The 23,599-nt window shown below is 35.3% G+C and overlaps 2 long non-coding RNA genes across 2 annotated transcripts; both read right to left on the bottom strand.

Annotated features, from left to right (window-relative positions):
* Positions 1-2,792: 2,792 nt before the first annotated feature.
* LOC135082951 (uncharacterized) lies at positions 2,793-5,124 on the bottom strand. The gene is made up of 3 exons (XR_010259531.1): positions 4,989-5,124; positions 4,290-4,504; positions 2,793-3,071 (listed from the first exon to the last, which is right to left on the bottom strand). It is a non-coding gene; the product is annotated as an uncharacterized LOC135082951 (long non-coding RNA).
* Positions 5,125-16,759: 11,635 nt separating this feature from the next.
* Positions 16,760-17,679, bottom strand: LOC135082681 (uncharacterized). Its single transcript, XR_010259444.1, has 2 exons — positions 17,441-17,679; positions 16,760-16,922 (listed from the first exon to the last, which is right to left on the bottom strand). It is a non-coding gene; the product is annotated as an uncharacterized LOC135082681 (long non-coding RNA).
* Positions 17,680-23,599: the final 5,920 nt, after the last annotated feature.

Here is a 23,599-nt window from a genome sequence, read left to right as displayed (position 1 = left end):
ACTAAATTCCCTACTATGTATGAGTTTTGCCAATGTAACGTTTATAAACGTAAGGCTTTAGGCCCTGTTACAATAGAATTTAGATTTCAGTTAGATATTTAGTTAAATAAAACAGAGTTTAGACAACAAGTAACTTATTTAAATAGTGAGTAGGGTGTGGGTTACGAGCAAACTATTGCATGTATCGCACAAGATTCATCTCCAGCGGTAGTATATGCAAACCACTGTCCTCGTTAGCATTGGTGATGATGTAGGTTGGTTCTTCGGGGTGGTAATCCCTCAGAGACGTCAATGCGTCGGACGGTTAGTAATATGTTTCGTACAAATTAATATTAGTCCTGTTAACCCCTCTTGTTATACAGGATGGAATTTTGTAATGCCACCTAGAGGGAAAGTACTCTTAATATTATAGATAGAACAATTTACTCAAAGAAAACATTCCTTTATTTTTGGAAAGAAAGAAAACTGCATTCAAAGATTTCCGATTTTTTTTTTCGAGAATTCACCACCATACCATAAACTTTTCTGTAAATAATCAAAATAATTTAAGATTTCATGGTTTTCTTTTCATTTCATTTATTAAGTTTGTTAAAGAGATTTCATCCTTATAATTAACCCTTACTTAAAGATCGATGCAATAAAAATACAGGGTGTAATATTTAACAGATTTTAGTTGGTTCGATTTTCGGGTGTGGCAAGCAAATATTTGGAACTCTTTGAATGCGGTTCTATTTCTTTTCAAAAATAAAGGAATGTTTTATTTGAGTAAAATTTTCTATCTACAATATTAAGAGTACTTTCCCTCCAGGTGGCATATCAAAATTCCTCCCTGTATTATGCTTGTTTTAGGAGTGGGTTCACCACTACAGTCCAGCGGACGGGGATCGAACTATCGACTCGAATAGGCAGTGCGACACCGCACTGACACCGTCGTGCTGCATTTCCTCGCCTAGTTCTTGCAACTCACGAAGGCGAGTGAGCTTTACTTGTGTGCGTACGTATACATACACATAACGATAGTGTAATGTCTACCAAAACTTGTAAAACGAACAGTAGCGAGCCACCACTCATGTAAAGCTGTCTCGCCTTCGCGAATCGCAACAACTATACTTGCCTATGACCATTGTGGATTAACATGTTTGGTGATATTTCCGTTGCCTCAAGTGATTTCCCACTGGACGTTTTGACTCGCATTGGTTTTGTTATTACCTATTTCATTTGAGGTATGTAAAATTTCATTCAAACTGAAGCGTAGTCATAGCTGCTGTAAATAGTGTAAGCCTGCGCAGACCACCGACTTTTATTTGGTGGATAGTTGGGTCGGGCTGGTAATCATGACCTGTATAATTTAGTCCTGCACCCCCAATTTACGAATTCTATACAATCCCTAGTCAATGTGTAGAATGCTTGGGGCGCGTAAGCAATGTACGAAATGTTATAAATATTATTTTTCTATAAATACTTATCTTACTTTACCTAATCAGTGTATGTAATTCCTAGGCATTGTATAGAATACCAGCTGGCCCACCGGCAATGTGTAAAGTAAACAGATTTTGGCCTGTATTGATCGTATTTATGTAAGTAGGTACGGTTAGGGTGTAGCAAAAGGGATACAGGACTTATGCCCGTTTTCACCATCAATCCCTAGTTTTTAAGTGACCCCTATCACAACACAACAGGAATTTTGTTTTCATAAGGGTCACGTAAAAATTAGGGATTGATGGTGAAAACGGGCACTAGCGGCCGCCGAGCGCTAAGTAGAAACAGCCCGCCCGCTCGTCTCTCCTTTCCCTGCTATCATCTTTTACACACATTGCCGGCTGCGCGTTTGGTATTGTGTAGAATACCTAGTCAGAGTATAAATTAATAATATTTGGTACAATAACTGAAAATTTTTGGCATTCTATACATTGACCAGTGGTTGTATAGAATGCCGGATTATACACACTGCCCGTAACATGGACATGTATAAAAGTGCGCACACACACAGTCTGCATAGGTACAAATTATAATCGGGCCTAGTCTAAATACTGAACTTATATTACCACAGAATTACCTATACTTGAACCTCGGTTACGTTTTTTTGTCCGCATTTGGATCATTCCAATAGGGTAGTTGGAAGGAGGAGGAAATATTTTTTTTTCTATAATATAACAATTAATCGCAAAATGTGTTGATAAGCGCATAATTCAACAACGCCTGGACAAATTTTACAAATTCTTTTTTTTTAAATATTCCTTCAAGTCCAATGATGGTTTTTACGGCGAGAAAAATTCGAATAATATCCGGGAAAATCCTAAAAACAGCTCTTTTCTTTTTCCCATCAAACGTGAAGCCGCGGGCAAAAATATACTATAGGTACATAGATTTCATATCAATTTTAATACAGCCAGTTCACTTTCATATCAATCTTCTTTGGCGATATCTTTATTTAAATTAAACTACTGTGATGTGCATGCAACACCAAAACCATTGTTAAAAGGCCTTTTGGTTGGATCCTTCGAGGAATAATAAAATTAATAAGTATGTGTTCATACACATTTCATAATGTGTAATGATTTTGTTTAATAAATCTGTGGTAAACGGTGTTGGTGACAAATGGACACTTACTATTGTAATGTATACTTATTTGTATAATTTCTCGTTTGTCACTGTTTGTTTACCCCAATAAAATAAAGTATTTGTGTAATTTTTCAACACTAAAATATAGGTTCATGCTGTTTTCGACTGTCCTTTTCTATGAAAAAGTACCTAGTTTCGAATAATCTAAGAATGAAATAAAATTCAATAACTTATTGACCAATCATTTTATTTAAGTACAAACATCCGTTAAGTTTTCATTGATGATAAACTACTGGGTGATTAATTAAATTATGGCGATTTGCTGTATGATCGAAGAATATCGTCCCGAGACCACAGGTCCTCGAGGTAGTACGGCCACTGCGACTCGTAAGACGCAGCCCAAGACCACAAATCGTCATAATAATCCAGGGCTATTCTTGCATTTGAGAAACACTTCACTATTGCAGGTACCGTTTCGATCACGCACCTTACAGTACTTATGCTTATACCTGAAATGCATCAAAATTATCATTATATTGTAATGTTACCCCCTTACTAATAAAAAGTTACACAGTTGTTGAACACTCTTTTAAAATGACATTTCCATACTAAATGTCACTTTAAAACACTGTTCAACGAGCGTGTAACTTTTTAGTTAGTAGTAATTAGTAAGGGGGTTAGAGTTCAATCATTAGGTAAATAGAGGACTTTGCCCACACTCGCCAACCTCTGGTCAAACTGGTTTGGCATAAATTAAATAATTAATCATGTAATTGAATAATGGTAGATGACCAATCTTGAGGCTTTCACTTCTAGGGGTGACAGGATTGATTAAAATATACTAATCCATAGGGGAGACCGCGATAAATTGTAATAGAGGAGAGCTGTGCCATTGTCGATTTTTTCGAACTTAAATGACTATAGAGCTCGTAACAGTGCGCGTTTTTAGCTCAAGTCTCGAGCTAACAAATGCGCGCTGTCACGAATTCGCTAAGGCCCAGAACACACGGTGAAACGCAATTGCAACGAAACTGCAACTTCTAGTTACTTTTGAGTTGCATCTAAGTTTCCGTTGAGAGACCACACATGACGCGACCAGTTTGAAACCGGTTTGAAATGCAACTCAAAAGTAACTAGAAGTTGCAGTTTCGTTGCAATTGCGTTTCACCGTGTATTCTGGGTCTAATAGTTAATAGGTTTCCAAAACTCGACACAGTTACAACTCTCCTTTGTTACTACTCACCTCTCGGTCTCCCACTAGAACATAAGTACCTACAGGGTGATTTTGTTATATCAGTACCTATCCATTTTTTTTAATGAGCTCAATAGAACAATTTAAAAATACAACTTTATCTTAATTATTCCTAATCGTGGTATTTTTCGCGAAAAAAAATATTGAAAATCTTATTCGCGGGTGCCCATATCTTAATTTTTAAAGGTTAAAGCTTATTTTCGCCCACCATTATATCTATTAAGCTTTGTAAAACTGTGTGTCCATATTTTTAACCGACTTCAAAAAAGGAGGAGGTTATTCTATGAACGAAGCAAATTATCCACATGAGCCAATGTTGAAACCGCGCGTAGCGGATTAAAATAATTAAATATGAAAAAAAAAATGTTGTCTTTACGTACTAAGTAGTTTAAGTTACTGATTCTGAGTCGCTTCTAAAAATTTGGATATTGATAACAAAATCACCCTGTATACTCGTACTATATTGAAGCCTTACCATTCTTGAAACAGCCGATCAAATTAGTGATTTCTTTTAACAGGCACAAATGATCGACCTTCTCCAGGCTCGCACTCTGGTCACTTTCCGCCCATAGACCCTCGTCACTTTCAAATGAATACTCCCAGCTGCTGTCACTCTCACTCGACTCCGCCCAAGTCACCGCCAATGTCACGCCCACCAGCAATAGAGTCATTGCGAACCTCATTTTGAGTCTGTAATTAAGAAAAAATATGAAAAACGATATAACGTGCCTATAAAATTTTAGGGTTGCCATCGATTTCCTTAGGATCCCATCATCAGACCCTGACGTGGTGACAAATGGGACCACCTCGAGAGTATACCCTATCGAACAAAAAAAAATTAAAATCGGTTCATGAATGACGGAGTTCTGGGGTAACATATATACAAAAAAAAACATAGGTACACTTGAATTGACAACCTCCTCCTTTTTTATGGTCGGTTAAAAAATGAAGTTTTTTGAAACTCTTTCCAACGAAGTTTTCACAGAATACGAGCACTTATATCCTGAGTTCTACTTTAGAGTAATGACTCAAGATTTTGGTTCAAAAAACTAATTTGCATTTTCCGATGAACTGTTTTGAACTAAATAAACTTTTTTATGAACTCTATCCACTCTATCCCGCGGATTTATTGCTGCAGTGATTTTGCCAATGTAGTGTTAAAGGAAACACTTACATATTGTCCCAATTCACTATTTTAGATACAGTTATGTGCTGCAGTTCCTTTTCGCTTCTTTATATTATTACACTAAAGGAATATGATGGCAACAACAAACGTGGCTTGTAAACAGTGTAGAACTTATGAATATGCCCACCACCTTCGAATGTGCCGTCTATATTATACTAAAAGTATCCCAAGAACACTTCTACATTATAATGTAGAATAAGAACCGTGTAAAAACATTCCTGACTTGTGTTTAACTGAATACAATATTCAGCTTTTACATCAAGTCATAGAGTACGTATTTGAATGTCAGAAAAACCATGCGTTTCTTGCCACTGTTAGGGGAATTCCGTACTATTGTTTTCAAAACAAGCCTATTAGACTAAGAGCTAGTGAACGCCAGACCTACGTTATTTTATAAAGGCTGAAAGTTTGTCAGTGCATGCTCCCAACATAGCTAAGAACCATGGCCAAACATGAAGTTTGGGTCATGGTGGCTTTGGCAGACAGACGGTACTAAAGGTGTGTAAAATACCAACTTAATTACGTCAAAGTATAAAGGCTGATTTTTTGATATTTCCTTCAAAATGTTATTAGAAATGACGTCATTAATTGACAGACACCTACCATGGTGGCAGCCCTTAGCCAGACACCTTAAAGTTCATGAAAATGTAGTCCTACTTACGTCATACTATAAAAGCTGACATTCACATAAAATATTTGAACTATCATTTGATGAAGTTTCCTCATCAGCCAAACACTTCTGATGGTTCCTTCGCCTTGCCAGACAGCTTTTAGGGTGGCTGAAAGTGAGAACACGAGGCACTATAAATATTGTTTTTTGTACTTTTTCTTAAGTTACTCAAGTATTTGAGTCTGTAAATCATCATCTCATGTTGATGAGCTGATGATGGAAGGTAAGTACAACTAAATATCAAAAAATCAGCCTTTATACTTTGACGTAATTAAGTTGGTATTTTACACACCTTTAGTACCGTCTGTCTGCCAAAGCCACCATGACCCAAACTTCATGTTTGGCCATGGTTCTTAGCTATGTTGGGAGCATGCGCTGACAAACTTTCAGCCTTTATAAAATAACGTAGGTCTGGCGTTCACTAGCTCTTAGTCTATATATTTTACATGGGCTTCTGTTACAGGTTGTTCTTCCCAGTGCTTACCCTTTTCGTACCTTTTGAGAATTTAACTTAGCACAGCAATCAAGATAAGAAATCTATAATAACAGATTCTAGAATGTTAAGGCCCGTTTTCCAGTTTCCACCAAGGCGGAGCCGAGTGGAGAAACGTTTTTGAAATGAATTCATGAAATTGACTGAATGAAATCTGATTGGTTATTCAAAACATTTGGGTCTAAATACTTTTATGATTTACAACATACATACTTTAAAACTGTATGAAAGTAGGTACAATTAATTTCAAATTAATTGAAAAAAAAAAACTTTCTGTTAATTACACCACAACAGAGACAGTTTGAAGTTATTAAAATTTTATTCTATTTTAAACTTACATGATATGATAAATGCTTCCTGAATATGCTTCTACAAAAGCCAAAGGACTGAAGTGCTTTATACCTATAGCATAAGTTTATAAGTATTTATAGTAATTTACATATTCTTAAATATGCCACCTATGTACTTGACTAGTAATAATGTCATTTATGACCATATTTTGGACCATCAAAATATTTTTGTAGTGCATTTTATGTACTGATATTTCACGTAAATTGTTTAGGGACACGTGTGGCACGTGTTTATAAAATATGTATGTCACTAAGGCCTATAACGATCTTCATTTAAATTTGTCGCTAGTACTTATGTATAAAAATATGTTAAGGGAATGAAAGTTTCTACGGAAAATCTTATCACAACTTAAGGATATGCCAAAACGTAACATATGTATGACCACGGGCCGGAAGACGTAGTGTGAGCGGTCCTCTCACTAGGTGGACTGACGATCTGGTGAAGGTCGCGGGAAGAATGTGGATGCGGGCAGATTCCGATATATGATAGATTCCGAATGAAAGAACCAATATGCTAAAAGAGGCGCCAATTATCAGAACGTTGCGTACACTTAATGTACTTAGTAGCTAGAACCGTTGACATTTTCAGCTGTTCTTTGGCTGAATTTACAAAAGTTACATTATTTATTTTATGTTATTCGCTGGGTGCGAAGTACTAGGTGGGGGTAACATAATCGATCGCAGCGCTCATGGTGGTCAAAAGTGGAAATAATGTAAGCTCTGTCATCAGATTTATCTGTCAATGGCAAAGCGATTTTACATAATACATTTTAATATCATTAACTAATCGCATGAAAAGGGTCCTACTGGGAACTTAAATAAAAGAGTGGACTGTATTTCGATAGGGCTGGTTTAATAGCCGTTTACAATTTGGAAATAACTAGACTATACAACGTGGTAGTACAAAAATGAGTCACAGTAGTTGTTGTGCACAGATGTTTGCCTTATGATGAGAGCGTGAATTATTGAACTCTGCCCTTGTTTTGTTCTTAATTGAGTCGTCTAGTTTCAAAACCCGCTAAAACGCTCCTGCAACTAATTTCTGTTTATATCTCTAAATGATGCTACTGCAATTTTCTCATCATACTGTTCAATCATTTTCGATCAAAATACACTAAAAGACTACTAAACTAGCACTTAAAATTAGGTTTGTGTTACAAACTCCGCTAAAACGCCGTCCGTTTCTTTCAAAACCCTCTAAAAGTTGATTGACCAATGGTAGCACGGTATTTTGGTCACGTGACTGCGAAATCAGTATGGAGATTTTTTTATAACGTGGTTGCTTCATAATTTGCTCTTATCAAATCCCGCTAAAATACAACATGTCCGTTTCAAATCCCATTAAAATCGAATGTTCGTAACAAAATACGCCAAAATGAAAATAGTTTTCATTATAATTCAAATTATATTTAATTTAAAGATAAATAGCAATTACTGTTAGTATTGCCAGATGACAATAATAATTCGTATCATATTTTTTTTTGCCTAAGGCCAAAGCTATATGGATAAGCGGTTTTTTTCAATTTCTCGAAATCTTATCAAAATCGTTTTAGCGGGATTTGAAACTAGACGCCTCAATTCTTCTACATCTCGGACTTATCCAGCCAATACCAACAACTTTCCTTAAAATACGGTTTGTGGTTGGAATTTGATATTGTAAAACTCACAAACCCGGTCTTCAAAACAATACTCATTTCGATCTGAAAACGATATTTAATTTATTACTAGCGATACAGGAACATTTAAATATATTTACTGTTATATAATGAAACCGTTAAAGTAGCTTTTTCTTTTTGTTTTACTGTAAAACTACAATTATAAATGAAGTAAACAAACCCTGACACAATCAAAATTAAACACACTTTTTGGACTTACCTCATTTGATTTGAATGACCAAAATGATTTCAAAACCTTTTTTCCACCCAAATCGTGGTATCACAACAATTTATTAGTTGAAAATATTTGTTATGTTTTCATTTCGATATTTTTTCACAAATATACGACCTAAATGTCAATGTGACAGAGCCCACAAAGTTGTGGACGCTAGTTGGCGCTGTAATCGTGCACAGAGCCAATAGCCATAGCGGCAATTTTAATTGTTTAATTATGTACTAATTAATCTACTCTATCGCATTGGGGTAACCTGTAATGTTAGAGCTAAGATTGTTGTTAAATAAATAAATAAGACCATTTCTTTAACTGTATAACGACGCACTCTCGATTCGACTCACATTTGACATAGCGAAATTCGAAGCCGTAGTTTAGTGAGTCCTTAAAAAAAGTTTCTGTGTTTTGTTACTTATAGTGTAGGTATTTTTGCTTGACAGACACACCAATCATGCACTAGGTCGAAGCCCAAGCCATAGTCTAGTGTGATTGGTTCCCAAACTTATTTCAGACGCGCCCCCTTTCAACCATACAAAAAAATCCGAGTCCCCCCTCCTACAGTCAAGATGATTTATTGGTCGTATCGAGCAGCCTGGAATGCGTTCTCTCAGCGGTCGCAGGTTTCTTACAGATGGCCCACGCCCCCCTTTAAAGGTCTTTGCGCCCCCCACTTTGGGAACCAATGGTCTAGTTAGTCCTTCAATTTTGAATGTTTCTGTGTATTAAATAGGGTCTTTTTCGCTTGACAGACACAGCAATCATACACTAGGTCGATACTCAAGCCGTAGTCTAGTTAGTCCTTAAATTTTGAATGTTTCTATGTATTAAATAGGGTCTTATTTTTGCTTGACAGACACAGCAATCATGCACTAGGTCGATACCCAAGCCGTAGTCTAGTTAGTCCTTAAATTTTGAATGTTTCTGTGTATTAAATAGGGTGTATTTTTGCTTGACAGACGCAGCAGTCGTCGCCGCGGTCGACGCCCAACTCGTCCCCGCGCTCGACCAAAAGCCCGCCGTTGCCGGGTGCGCAGGCGCAACCAAGTGCACCAGAAAGGTAACATTAGCCCTTTAGTATTATTCTTATATGTGTAACTAGCGGCCGCCCGCGACTTCGTACGCGTGGATCCCGTTTTACCCCCTTAGGGGTTGAATTTTACAAAATCCCGTCTTAGTGAGCACCTACGTTCTAAAAGGAACCCCCATGCAAAATTTGAGACTCCTAGCACTTGTAGTTTCTGAGATTTCGTGATGAGTGACTCACAAAGTCAATCAGTAAAATTTTTTTACGCACAAAGCCAGAAATGAGCGATGATAGCTCATAACGTTTTGTGGTCTCTGTAAAACGTCCACAACGCGAAATGCTTAGAAAAGCTACAACGGAATTTGTGGCAATGGAAAAAAGCCAGTTCCCTGAGAAATGGGAGTTATTCTGCTACTCAAATACAATACAACTACTGTTTGTAAACACTTTTCTTCGTTGGTTTTCATCTTTCACACTTGGTACATAGCATGGATAGGGTGTTTTCATGTTTTATGGTCCCATATTCCTCTTTCGGATCGCATAGGTTCGTCGTATTTAACATGCTGTTTGTATGTCTTAAGACTGTAATTAAGTAAATTATACAAGCCAAGTTAATCCAGTTTTGATAAAGAATAACGTATACATTTGCCAACAGAGAGTCGAGTACCCGAGGGACAGTCCGCAGCGCGCCTCAAACTCCTTCGCTAGGGGAAAGAGAGCGGATCGACATGACGCACAGCCTTGGTAAGACATGTACCCTACCTTTCATTGTAATATTATAGAAAATATTAGACTCATATTTTTTATTTTCTTTCATAATTAAATAATAACAGTGCTACATCGAGTTCAAATGGCGCGATACGTCACGCTTGAGTATAATTTTTACTCTAAAGTGACGTCACGCGACATTTCAACTCAATATAATACTGTAATTATTCGATTATGAAAAAAAAATGTCTCCAAAATTTTTTTATTTATCTGTCTGACGGACTAAATAGAATTTCGATTTCATTACCCAGTCATCATCCCTAAATTTTAGAGCAATGAGGGTTTTCGCGATTGAAAAGTCCGCCAGATGGCGGGACGTGGATGCAGGGTCTGACTGCTGCGTGATTGGTGGATTTTGACATATCTGTCAATGTCATGTCAAATATAACCAATCATGCAGCATTTGGACCTCGCGTCTACGTATTGCCATCTGGCGGATTTTTCAATCGCAAAAACCCTCATTGTTAAGCTTCATTACCCGGAATTCTCAACCACAGAACTATCTTACCTCTAACTGCCAGTGGTAGCTAGCCAGGCGGCAACTAAACCGAACAGAAAAATCTGCCCCCATTGGGAATCTAATCCTGGACCTCTGGATCTGAAGCAGGTGGTCTTACTATACTAGACTTACACTAGACCACAGAGGCGGTTGAAATGGTATGATCAATGTAACCCTTTGACCAGCTGTTAATGAGTCTTAGAGCGTTTGTTATGCGTCATCTAAAACCTTTCATGAATTTTGGGTCTTATGATAAGGCAACAAAAGATGAGGTATAATATCTATCTGTTAAAAGATTTCGGGACCACGCCTGCCGTTATTGTGAATCTTATTACTTTGTCTTAAGATCCAAATGATGAACAATTTTAGTAGGGTGGGTGCACCAGTCCCACACCAGGAACCAGTAGTACACCATTTCTAATTTCACATCAAAATATTAACAATCTGTCGAATTTCCCGCCACTTTTGTTACTTTTGGTAGCACTGCCGTACTTCTACCAATCATTAGTCGTAAATAAAAGCGACAAACACGACATGGTACGATCTGGTCAACCTTACAGCTATTAAGAAAATTGGAATAAGCTACTTGATTCTATGATAGACAAGGAGTATTTAATTCTTTTTTTGCAATGATTGTTGTAACAATTGAGTCACAATATCAAAATTACTTTTAAAATGTCGCTTATTCGGTTTGTTACTGGTACACCCACCCTAATTAATAAACATTAGAATTAGGGGACTCTTGACGCCGATCTGTATATTTTTATAGGTTTTTTTATAATAACAAAAAACTATTTCTAGGTGTGGAGAGTATGGGAGGTGAAAGTAGAAGTTTTCATCAAAACCAAAGACCGACAACAAGTAAGTAATTACATATTAATTAGGTCTTTACTTCATAAGACTTTTTAAAATATCACAGCGTTGTAACTTCTCCTCATCATCCATATTTCATCTTTTGAAACCCTAATAGTATACATGAAAATAGTAGAAGATAGTAATCTATGTTTGTCCAAAACGTAAACGAAGCTGCAAGCAAAAACTAGTGTTATTTAACCTAATCATAAAACTTTATCTTCCAGTGGGCATAGACAACCGAAGCCTTCGAAGCGACCTGCTTTACGCGGCGGATTCTGTCACCAATGCCATGTCCACGCTAGTTAGAGAGCTCAATTCAGGTTAGTACAACAATACAGGGTGTTAGGTAAATGGGTATATGAGCCGACACTAGCCCATGTTAACATGGGCATATAAATGGTATGGTGAAGTCAGAAAATCTATATCTTGATTTTAATTATTTTAATTTTCATACAAATCGGATTTTATAAAATTTATTTTGTATGAAAATTAAAAAAAATAAAATGATGATATCAAATTTCTGACTTCACCATACCATTTATATGCATATGTTAACATGGGCTAGTGTCGGCTCATGTACCCATTTACCAAACACCCTGTATAAGTAAGATACGAGTACAACGCTAAGTATATGTCGCGCAACGAAAGTTGAGGCAAACATATTGGATGCGTTTGGCGGAAAATACCACTTGGAAGCGCTTATAAGCCACCGTCAAGCGGTAAGAAGCGCTGTCTCTTCTAAAAAAAATATGAAACATGTCACTAATTCACTATTGAATTGAATTCACTAGCAAACGTGTCCTCGCCGTAGAGATCGCCATTTTGCTTATAAGCGGTTTCTTTCAACGCACCCATTCTCACACTGGTGTAATATTTGAATACAGAACACAAATCAGCCAGAATACGCCAGACGTCAGCGCGATAAGCGTATACAGATATATCGACGATGTATGTATATTATACATCATGCTTGTGTTGACGCCTCAACTCTTGCTGTGCGACCTATACATTAAACGATTTTTAAAAAGCTTCATAAATCACTGATAAAAAGAACTAATTTTAAACGCCAGTATTTTTCACTCAATGATGACAGCTGTCAAATAGTGTCCATAGACAAAAATATAGAAAGCTTAAATAGAAAAGTTTGTCAAATAATGGTATGGTTTACAGAATATTTGAAGAACTAGGTATTAATTGCATAGCAACTAAGCATGATTCCCACTATAGAAAAATATAAGCACTAACAACAGTGAACATTTTAGATATTTAACAATAGGGACATAACTTAGTCTAAAAACACTTAAACTTAATTTTATATAAACTGCATATTGTTATTATTTCCAGCTGTATTGTAAATTAATTATGTTGGCTAATTTACATCTTAAAATATGAAAAACCATAAAATGTACACGACGTAATTAAAAATATTATCACGAATTTATTTTCCCCAACGAATTTCGATCATTTTTCAAATACTTCAGCATGGCACGTTTATTGTATTGCGCATGACAATTTCAACCTTAATGTGTATTGTTTATGTCACTTTACTGATTGTACACACATTGTTTACACCTTTCTTTGTTTATTTTTAAATTATCTACATTTGACACGTCACTGAAACGTTTTTATTACATATCTTGTCACATAACCCACGTAAAAAGATTACACAACATGTAAAATAACAATACCTATCACAAAGAAAGACCCTAACTTTATAATTTTTTATTTATTTTTCCAATCATTTTTAGATCAAACACTGCACTACTGTTTTGCGTTATTATTATTTCTATAACTATTATTTCGTCGAAATTTCTACTTGGTTTTCGTTGAATTCGTGAAAAAACAGTTTATGTTCAAAATTGACGTTCGATGCACATTTTCGTAGATGTTTTAAGTAAATAAATGTTTTCCAGAAGGGTCCGACACAGAAGACACGGTGAAGGGTGAACCTAGGAAACAGAGAGGTAAGTTTGCCACAGCATTATAGACCCTAAAGCATTCACACTAACATATAAAGTATCAAAACTAAAATTAAGTTTGTCACAGCAATAGAGCCACTAAAGTATTCACACTAACATGTAAAGTATCAAAAATAATTTATTGAGTTTGCTACCACATTATAGTCCCTAAAGATACACACTAACATTTATAAATATATATATAAATCATAGATCACGATTTCAACAGCAAGCAAGAGTTCTAGTCGCAAGTCTACCTATCTTTTGTTTTTGTCTTTTTGCTCAAACTGACTGATTGTTCGTTGTGGTGAAACCACGCAGAGTTAACGGGAATGTTAGTAATTTGTAGGTACAATTCAAGAAGCCTTAGAAATAAAGGCGCGTGCAACATTTAGTAAAACTCTACTATAAAACTTTTCTCTAACTAAATCAATCGGTCTGAAAGCGACAGAACAGACACACAGAAGTCCGTATACCACGTATACCTATTTAGTGAAGAAACTTCATAATGTTAATCAAAACTCATGCTAATTAACATAAATGACAAACTACTTCTTGTCAGCATGAAAAAGCTCTACAAATTAATAAATTACAATCATTATTAATTTGCAGGGATCATTAATGTTTTTATTCTTTCATTATTATCAGCATGATACTGTGGTCGCATAGCATGTTTACTATTTGCTGTTTTTCTACCATTACATCATAAATACATGGAAATTATAATTATCGTGGCATTACATAACGTTATAGGAAGGGAAAGTGCATGTATTTAGTTAAAAAAAATAGATGTTTTAGAATATTAACCAAAGTAGGTTGTTTTTAGAGAAACTACACCTACGTAACAACTAATTGGAGATTAAAACTTACTCGTAGGTATGCAAATGAAATAGCCTTTGATATAGTGTGTAATGTAACAAATATTTGCCACGACTGTGATGACATAAGCGACTTTTAGGACGCTTTCCACCTCCTCACAGAAGCTGGATGTGACAAGCCGAAGACAGGGTAAAATAACGAGTTTCTATAGCACTATTCCCACCACTCGTTCCCACCGCTGCAACTCCTGTGTAGCCAGGATCTATAGCTTGGTTGCCAATAAAACCCAATTAAAGGTATAGCCATAACTGGGTCAGTGCCTGAGGTAAGGGAATGGCACGGGAAGGGTGATATAACTGACATATGACGTGACAGAGCATACAAGTCTGTAAGAGTAGGCGCACACCGTTGATTTTTAGTTGGCCGATAGTTGTGCCCGATTTTAATTTGTATGAAGAATCGGCCAAATCGAATCGGCGTAGTGTGCGCACTCCCATACATGCCCATACTGATCAACTGCCCGACTAAACTATCGGCCGACGAAAAATCAACGGTGTGCGCCTACTCTAACACATCTAAAGGCTCACTGACCTTTGATGTCACAAAAACATCCTCCTGTGCCGCTCCCACACCTCAGTTATGCGACCTGTCTGACAACTGCAGTGCAAAGGCATCTTAAGAAGCTTACATCTTTAGGTACGGGACTAGTCCTACCTCTCGTTCCCACCGCTTCAACTCCTGTGTTGCCAGGATCTATAAATTGACCGCCAATAAAAACCCAACCAGTGAAGGTCAAGTTTGTCCTGGGGGAAAGTTAAACTATCATTGGACCCACAAGGAAATCAATCAGAGGAACATAGGAGTTCCTTCATATAAGGTCGTCTGACAACAGTAACTCCCACAGATTTCGAAGAGGACGACGACAGCGACGAGCCGATGCCGCGGCCGCAGCCGCCTCGACACTACCTACACGACAACAATGTTCAGGTACAACGCATTTTGAGCTTTACCAGGCCTGTTCATCTCCGCGAGTTTACATCGAAAACAAAACACGCACGATGGCCCACCTACAGGATACTATTTGACAAGGCCTCACATACGAGCGAACATTGACTCACGCACGCGTATTCTTGTGTATGATGGAAGAAAATAAAGAAAATGGTGTACTAAGTAAATACTGTGCAGTATTTATCTGCCTAAATAATAATAAAAACACAGAATGTACTTTTTTAAGTTGCCTCAAGACACTGAGAGGTAAATAAGTAGTTAATATTGTTCATGATAATTCATACTAAATCATGTATTTCCTCCGCCATTTTCCGCAGTTTGGCACCTTATGTCACATCATTTTACCGAAGTCAGCCCTATAGCTTCGGCGCAGTGCCGATCACTGACGTTTGTCAACAAAATGGTGCTTGACTCTTGAGACAGGCTAAATTACACCATATTGTTAATGACATTGAGCATACATTTTTTTAAATACCTTCGCGAAGTAAAACTTCTGTACGTAGTACTTATTATTATTCTGTGGCTTTACAGTCTTTTGCTTACGAGTGTAATTTGCAAACTTGATTGGGATATAGGTATTCAGCCTAAACTGACAGAGAGCAATTTATCAACAAAACTTTTTTCGCAGGATGATTTTCCATAAGGCCTGGTTCAGACACATCAATAATCGAGCAGTTGTTAGACAGTTCTCGTAAATTTGTATCAAACCGTAATCGCACGATTACCGCCTCAGTGCCTCACCAATTGCAATGCCATTATACCCGAACGGTGAAGGGGACGGACTGGCCGATTCCCTTTATGTGAAAGTTGTCAAATTCGCAAATTGTCAAGGGATCGCAATCAGCCAAATTCGCGAATTGCCAAATTCGCAAAATGTCAAATGCGCAAATTGTCGAATTCGCAAAATGTCAAGTTTTAAAAATGTCCAGTTGTTTAGGTTTAATACTCAGAATACAGAACAAACCAGAAGGAGTGTTCGATAACATTTCTACGCGGCAACTTGTGTCCAAAATACTTCCCCTCCCGCGCCCCTTTACCCCCTTTAGTGTTACTAGCGCCGTGTGACACCCCCATTTTTGGGGTAAAATTATGTAATTTTTTAAAGAGATGTTAAACAAGTAAAAAATAAGTAAGTGAAATAAGTACACACGGCCAGTGTTAACTATCCATTTCCGTTTTTGCTCTCGCTCTTATCAAATGGTGATTCTTTGCGATAGAACGAGACGACATGACTGGCCATAGGCATAGATAGTACCTACCTACCTATGAATTTAATTTTTACTCCGAAGTAACTAAGTGTAAGATGATTATTTATTTCTATTAAATAGTGTAATATATGTACTATATTTTATGTAGGTATAATATGTTATTTAAAAGTCAATTACAAAAGTCGAATATAAATTTTAGAATGCCAAGTAAAACAAAAAAGAAACTTAAGGTTCTTTATTATGTAAACATATCGACAACAAAACATTTGTTTACGGCGCAGTAGTGCTTTTAGTTTAACTTTTCTTGGAGTGAAAAACAGAATCCAAATCAAAAACATCACCAATACTTAAATTTGATTGCGAGGCAACTCTGGCTGTGTATCCTGAAAAAAAATCAGAGTAAGTATGTAAGCAATAATTAATTACTTAAAATTATTATTAAATATACAAATATTGCTGCTGCTGATCTGTTGATACCAATGCCTTACTTTTGAATAAATGGGAAAGTATGAAATTCACGATAGTAATTTATTATCTCCTCATTATTAGGGAGTAATATTATAAATTAATTCAATATATTGAAATCAAATCAAAATCAAAAATATTTATTCAGTTTAGACCACAAGTGGCACTTATAATTTAATTAATCAGGTTGTCATGTCATGGATGAAATTACACTAAAAACTAATTAAAACAAAAAGGATGGGGAAAATATTCCATTATTCTGTGGTAACGCTAACAAAATTAACGCGTGAATTTTTTATAAGTAGACAAATGTAATTCAATATAAAAAAGTAGGGTAAAATATTCCGTTGACCTGTGGCAACACTTACAAAATACAACCGTGATTTTTTTTGAAAATTATTATTTAATTAAAATGAATTGGAAATGTGCTACTTACGGATAAAACATGATCCCATGCACTTTCTTCGTAATTCCAGTAGCATTCTTACATGTTGGAACGGCACAAGACGGCATAATTTAATTATAAAGTGTCAATCTGACGGATATGTAAACAATGCGCGCGCCGGCCATTGACTGATTGCTTTAAAGTCAAAGTAGTGCGATTTGGAGTACTTTATATGAATACACATTTACGCCCGTTGACGGTTTCTGGTTTGTTCCGTATTCTGAGGTTTAATAATAAAAGTCAAGTAAAGGCAGAACTTTAAATCATTAAAATGTTAAGGATTTTTTAAATATGAAACCATAAAACCGTAATATAAAGACATTTTTAAAACTTGACATTTTTCAAATTTGACATTTTGCGAATTTGGCAGATTGCGACCGATTGACAATTTGCGAATTTGACAATTTGCGCATAAAGGGCCGATCCGTCATCCGAGGAACGCGGGTTCGAAACCCGGCGCCTTTAAGTCTAGACTATTGTGTGGTGAGCCCACTCGTGACACAAGCATATTAGCTTAGTACGAGGGGCTAACGGGCACGTGTCTGAACCAGGCCTAAACCATCCATGCTAATCAAACTAAAAGATAGTTTAACTTAAGTTTTTAATGGATTTGAGTAAAAGGTCTGAAGATCTCTGTAATGTAATTTTTATTTATTTATTGATATTATGAGAATATTTAGCCAAAGTTTTTGTCCCTCGCACTTTTAAGTTTTGTTTGACTTTTATTTCAGAGCATGGCACCGAGTGTTAAAACACAATCATAAGTTTTTTTGCAAGTTTGCTAGAGGTTGGTTTGATTTTTGGTTGGCTTTATTCTTTTATTTATTATTATGACTTTTTTCTTATTTTGTAAGGCAACCTAGTTGCTAGAAAATTCTAAATCGACAGTCATAATCATAACTCATAATAAAATTATTTATTTAAGTTTAATATGTCGGCCGTTTGGTGTAGTGGTTCGAAATGGACAACTATTCGAAATGGAGGTAGCGGGTTCGATTCCCGCACAGTACAAACATTTGTGTGCATGAACATGTTTGTTTGTATTGGACTGGGTGTTTTCTATGTATAATAAGTATGTATTTACAAAAAAAAAAAAGGATTTAAGTATGTTTATATCCGTTGTCTAGTACCCATAGTACAAGCTTTGCTTAGTTTGGGACTAGATGCGCAGTGTAAAATGTCCAAGGATATTTATAAAAAAAAAAATATCTACTTGATCAACCACAAACTTGAAAGAGAGTTAGATTTATGATTATTGTTTTAAAATACAAGTATTTATTTTGCTTTTTCTTTCTCACTTTGCACGTTACAGTGAAGTATACAGACTGAAAAAATAATATTGTAAATAAAAAATAAATATCTTTGGACAATCTCACACAGCGCCATCTAGCCCCAAAGTAAGCAATTAATATGCTTGTGTTATGGGTACTAGCTTAACGGATATACTACTTATATACTTTTTTTTTAAATACATACATATTATACATAGTACACCCAGACCCGTCACAGAAATTAAAATTCATCATTTCAATTTCTGCCCGGCCGGGAATCGAACCCGGGACCTCTCGGCATAGTAGTCCGTTCTGAACCACTACACCAAACGGCCGACAATTGTAATAATGAGTATTGAATAATAATAATATTGTTTTCCAGGATACACCGCCGCCCCTACCGGCCCGCACTGGTCACTATTTCCCGCGCACATAGCTCACGACACCACATAAGTATAATACATGTTATATAACGTCACTCCTATACACACGCCCGTATAAAGACACTGGATATGTATCCACCTCCTTACTCTCTCGCCCTGTGTAAGAGCGAGACACAAATAATGACAGCATAGAGCTATGTGATGACTTACTGTTAGAACGTGATGCTAGGTGGAGTTAATTTTTTTTTTGTTTAATATTTATTATTATTATAAAACCGAATACAGGGGTCACCCAATAGCTATAGATAGCAACACTAAATTAAATTTTTAAAATAATCGATTAAAGTTTTATTATCGAATCACGAATATCGATATCCTTAATAATGATGTACTTACTTTTTTTTTTTATTTTAAAATCATTCTGCCTTTTGTGTGACATCCTGTATAGCAATCACAATTTTGTTTCACTTTAATTATTATAATTTTACATAGGTAATGGTTACATGTTAAATACACCTAATATCGCCACACATTTTGTACACAGGAAAAGAAGAAATATTTATAAATTTTTTAAACTGCCTCATTCAAAAGACAAAATAGAAAAGTCTAAACCTCATTTTACGTAAATTGGAACGTTGGTTGTAAGATTGTTTGAAATGTTTATGCGAACTTATATACGTTCGTATGTAAATAGGAAGAATTAGGCTATTTTTTATATTCGCTTATTGTGTCTAGTCCCCAGCTGTAACGATTTTGAGTGGCCACAAACTATATATTTATTAGTTTAGTGAACGCACCAAAACTATTGCACGAATAAAAGGCAAAGATATAACCAACTTGCCTGTATAACATAATAATACACGTTATAATCTATGACATGTCCATTTTATGGCAACTTAATATAAATTAAGTATTGTTAGACTGCGGATGGCAACACTGAACTGTCAGATGTTTCGAGCATAAGAAGGTAACATAATAAAAAGAAATTCGTCTAGTGTGTTACATTTTTAGTCGAATAACATAGTTATTGTATAGTTTGTAATTTATTAATCCTGTGGCTATGGTTTTGCATAATAATAACCCACATTATTGACCTTTAAAACGGTATTTTTTTGCAAATAACAATTATTTTATAGCTTGCTTGCCTCTTTTGTATTTCGCGCTCGAAAGAAATGCTTGCTTTTTATTGTTTTAAGAACTTATTGATATTTATTGTTCCATCATAGGCTATTTGACTGGTTTGTAACAGATATTTTAGGTTATTTATTCGAATAAAAATTATCTATATAAAAATCTTTATCGTGAAGCTTGAGCAATATGGCGTCGTGCTGTCAGTAGACAAATGACAAGCGGCAATTGATATGACAGATGCTGGTTTGTGACGTCATCAGAAGTTACTCAATCCGGGCCATTATCAATACAGCCAACTAAAAAAATATCGTGTATTCAAAAGTTACATTTATTTCATAAAACAGCTTTATACTAATCGGATGTCATTAATTTTATTATCATAAACGTTGTCAAATAGCCTATCATTATGTATTTATACATATTATTCCTTTTTTGTCTTCCATTAGTCAATTCCTTCCATTGTGTACAAAAATGTCAATTTATACTTCCCTATCATGTTTTAAACTGATATTATTAGGCGATCTCGCACTAAACGCTGATTATGTCTATATGCATATACATATTATCATTCTGTGCAACAGTATGTATTGCTATATGTGTTAATTAACAATGCAAGCAATCCAGTCTATATTAAAAACTTCTCTATTAATGTCGAATATACATATCCAGAGAAAATTATCGTATGGCCGAAAGTTAAAGCAGGGGCGCCAAAATGGCGCATACTGTCAAAACCTTAAAGAATGTAATATGAAAATTTAAACCGAAGGGGCGCCGATAGACAATCTACACCAAGTCTTAGATCTGGCGCTCGTCACGCCTGTTTTTATTGTTTAAAACATGGCATACTTAACTCAAAAAAATATTTAATTGAAATGAGACAAGAAATATTTTTCTATCTAAAAACTGTATTGTATAAAATATAAAAAAAGGTTATTTCCATCGCATAATGTATAGTAAAGACGTTTTAATTTATAATTTCAACACTAATAAGTAAAGCTTGTCTATTACCTTACAGGGGTAGACAATGTGATATTCATTATCGATTTCGTTTCGACAGACTCGCCTACATCTTACGCATTCAACTTAATATGGGGCTAGATGGCGCTGTGTAAAATGTTTAGAGATATTATTATCTATTATTGCTACACAAGTTTTTACCCTAGCGAAGCGTTACAATAACGAATGTCACTTTGTCTACAACCCCTATCCAATTCTTTTGCTCACATTTTATTTAAGACTGAGTGACTATGACGTATTGTCAACCACCGACACGTAGTGACAATGCCAAATTGATGCAAACCAAATCTTTATTTAGTATTTTTATTATTTATGGCAGCTACTTCCAAATCGTAAAACAATTTAGTGTAATTAAAAAACATTTTGCCTTCGAAAAGATGCAAAAAATAGGAAGTCTGTTTATGACATAAAAAAGCATGAACTAATTGGTTCATAAACAGAAAATGAAATAAAACATTTATTAAATGATGGCCTTTGAACCGCACTTTTGTGGCGGCTGCTAATGGGTTAAATAATACATTTATGGAAAATCTTTCCTATTTAGTTGCACACTTTAATATTCAAAATATTATCCGTACATTGCAAGTCTTAATACAAACAAAACCATCTGTATATTTTGCGTTATAATATTAATTTGTAAGTTACTTAAGTTTGTACCCTTTTAGGGTTGCGTATTCAAATATTTTTGCTAGTGGAGGTTCGCTTTAATTTTTCACAGCATAGATTAAGAATCTGCATATCATTTATGTTTTAGTGAAACTAGTGCAATATTTTTGATTGGGAATGCGGTCTTGCCGAATGTAATCGATGTAGGTTTTTGTTTACCGATGTTTTTTTAGGTGTCAGCGTTGGCCCTGGGGTAGAACAAGAGTTGGCGCCAAGTGACAAGGGGCGCCAATTAGAGCATTAAATTATGTAACTTGATGTGAAAAGTTGACCGAAGAGGCGCCATTCAAGGCGCCAAATAGCATGGGGCGCCAAACCATTGGTGTGTACTTAATAGATCCCTAAGTTAGGTGATGTAAAAGTTTTGATCAGAGGGGCGCCTAAACACAATCTCGTTCTACCCTCATGACTAGGGCCAGCGCTGATGATACTCAAAGCATACGGTAAGTTTTGTTATTTTTAAGTACCTATGTGAAGTACTTAATATGTTCTGTTTTTGATGTTCTTGTTCAGTTCATAACCTGTTGTTGTTTCTTAGATTCTGAATAACTAAAATGTATTTGACATAAACTCGAATAATGTTTTATGAATGAACTTCACCATTTTATACAGAAATTATAATCACTAAACGAAAAGTAGCAATACTTCCTAGCTCACATTATGAAGTTTTAGTGAAATTGAATTTTGTCATAAATGAATAAAAAATCCTATGTTACCTTTATGTAAGTTAGGTGGTATTGCCACTAAATCAGTGAAATAAACTATGACTTATAAAACAGTGATATCTAAGTAGAACAGAAAGATACTAAAAATAGAAAATTTTACAGTTTTATTTGACCGTTCGATTGTGTACCAGAGCATGTAAACTATTGAATATGAAGTTATAAAAATGTATACAGATTAATAATATGAACCATATGTTTTCGTATATCGTTTACTCTGGTCAGAAAAATATACATTATACTGTAAATATGGTGCTTCCAAATTAAGTTCGGTTTTTTATCCGATTTGGTTTATCATATAATATTATGTAATTTAAGGATATTATTGCAGAACATATTCAATAAAACTTTTTCTTATCGTAATAGTATGTTTTGATATTGTTGACATCAATTCGCGGTGTACCATGAAAACCAGCTTGATACATCTTGACTTTGTATTTTCTTGTTACGGGGATTTTCCAAAATATCCAATGACATATTGGCAGAAAATACATTACATATTTTATTAATTTGGAAGCACCGTATACACAATAGTATAGATTTGTTACAAAATCGACAAAAGTTACTTAAAAAAACTACATAGTTAAACTTTTATACCATTTGAATGAATAGATTTTGTAATAGAGTAGTTAATTTAGGTATATGTCTATCTATGTCATAAGATATATTATTATAATATGAAATATATTATTGTAATAGGAGGAAAAGCACAAATTTCTAAACAAAAACACTCAGTTTCTTATTGTATATTTATCGTGACGTCGTTTTTATATAAACTTCCATTTTTTATTCGTGTCGTATACGTTTAGATCTGATACGTCAACATATTATCCTAGTTGTATGTACTGTATGTAATGTATATGATAATCGATGAAGTGTTTTGTATATGTATAAATGAATGCTTCGGACTGATAAACGGGTGGTCTCCTTTTGTGATATAGTGACACGCCCTTGTTAAAA

This window comes from Ostrinia nubilalis, chromosome 22 (assembly GCF_963855985.1).
Source record: "Ostrinia nubilalis chromosome 22, ilOstNubi1.1, whole genome shotgun sequence".
NCBI lineage: Eukaryota > Metazoa > Arthropoda > Insecta > Lepidoptera > Crambidae > Ostrinia > Ostrinia nubilalis.
Note: the sequence above shows the minus strand (reverse complement) of the source record. Positions and strands in the feature narration are given on the sequence as shown.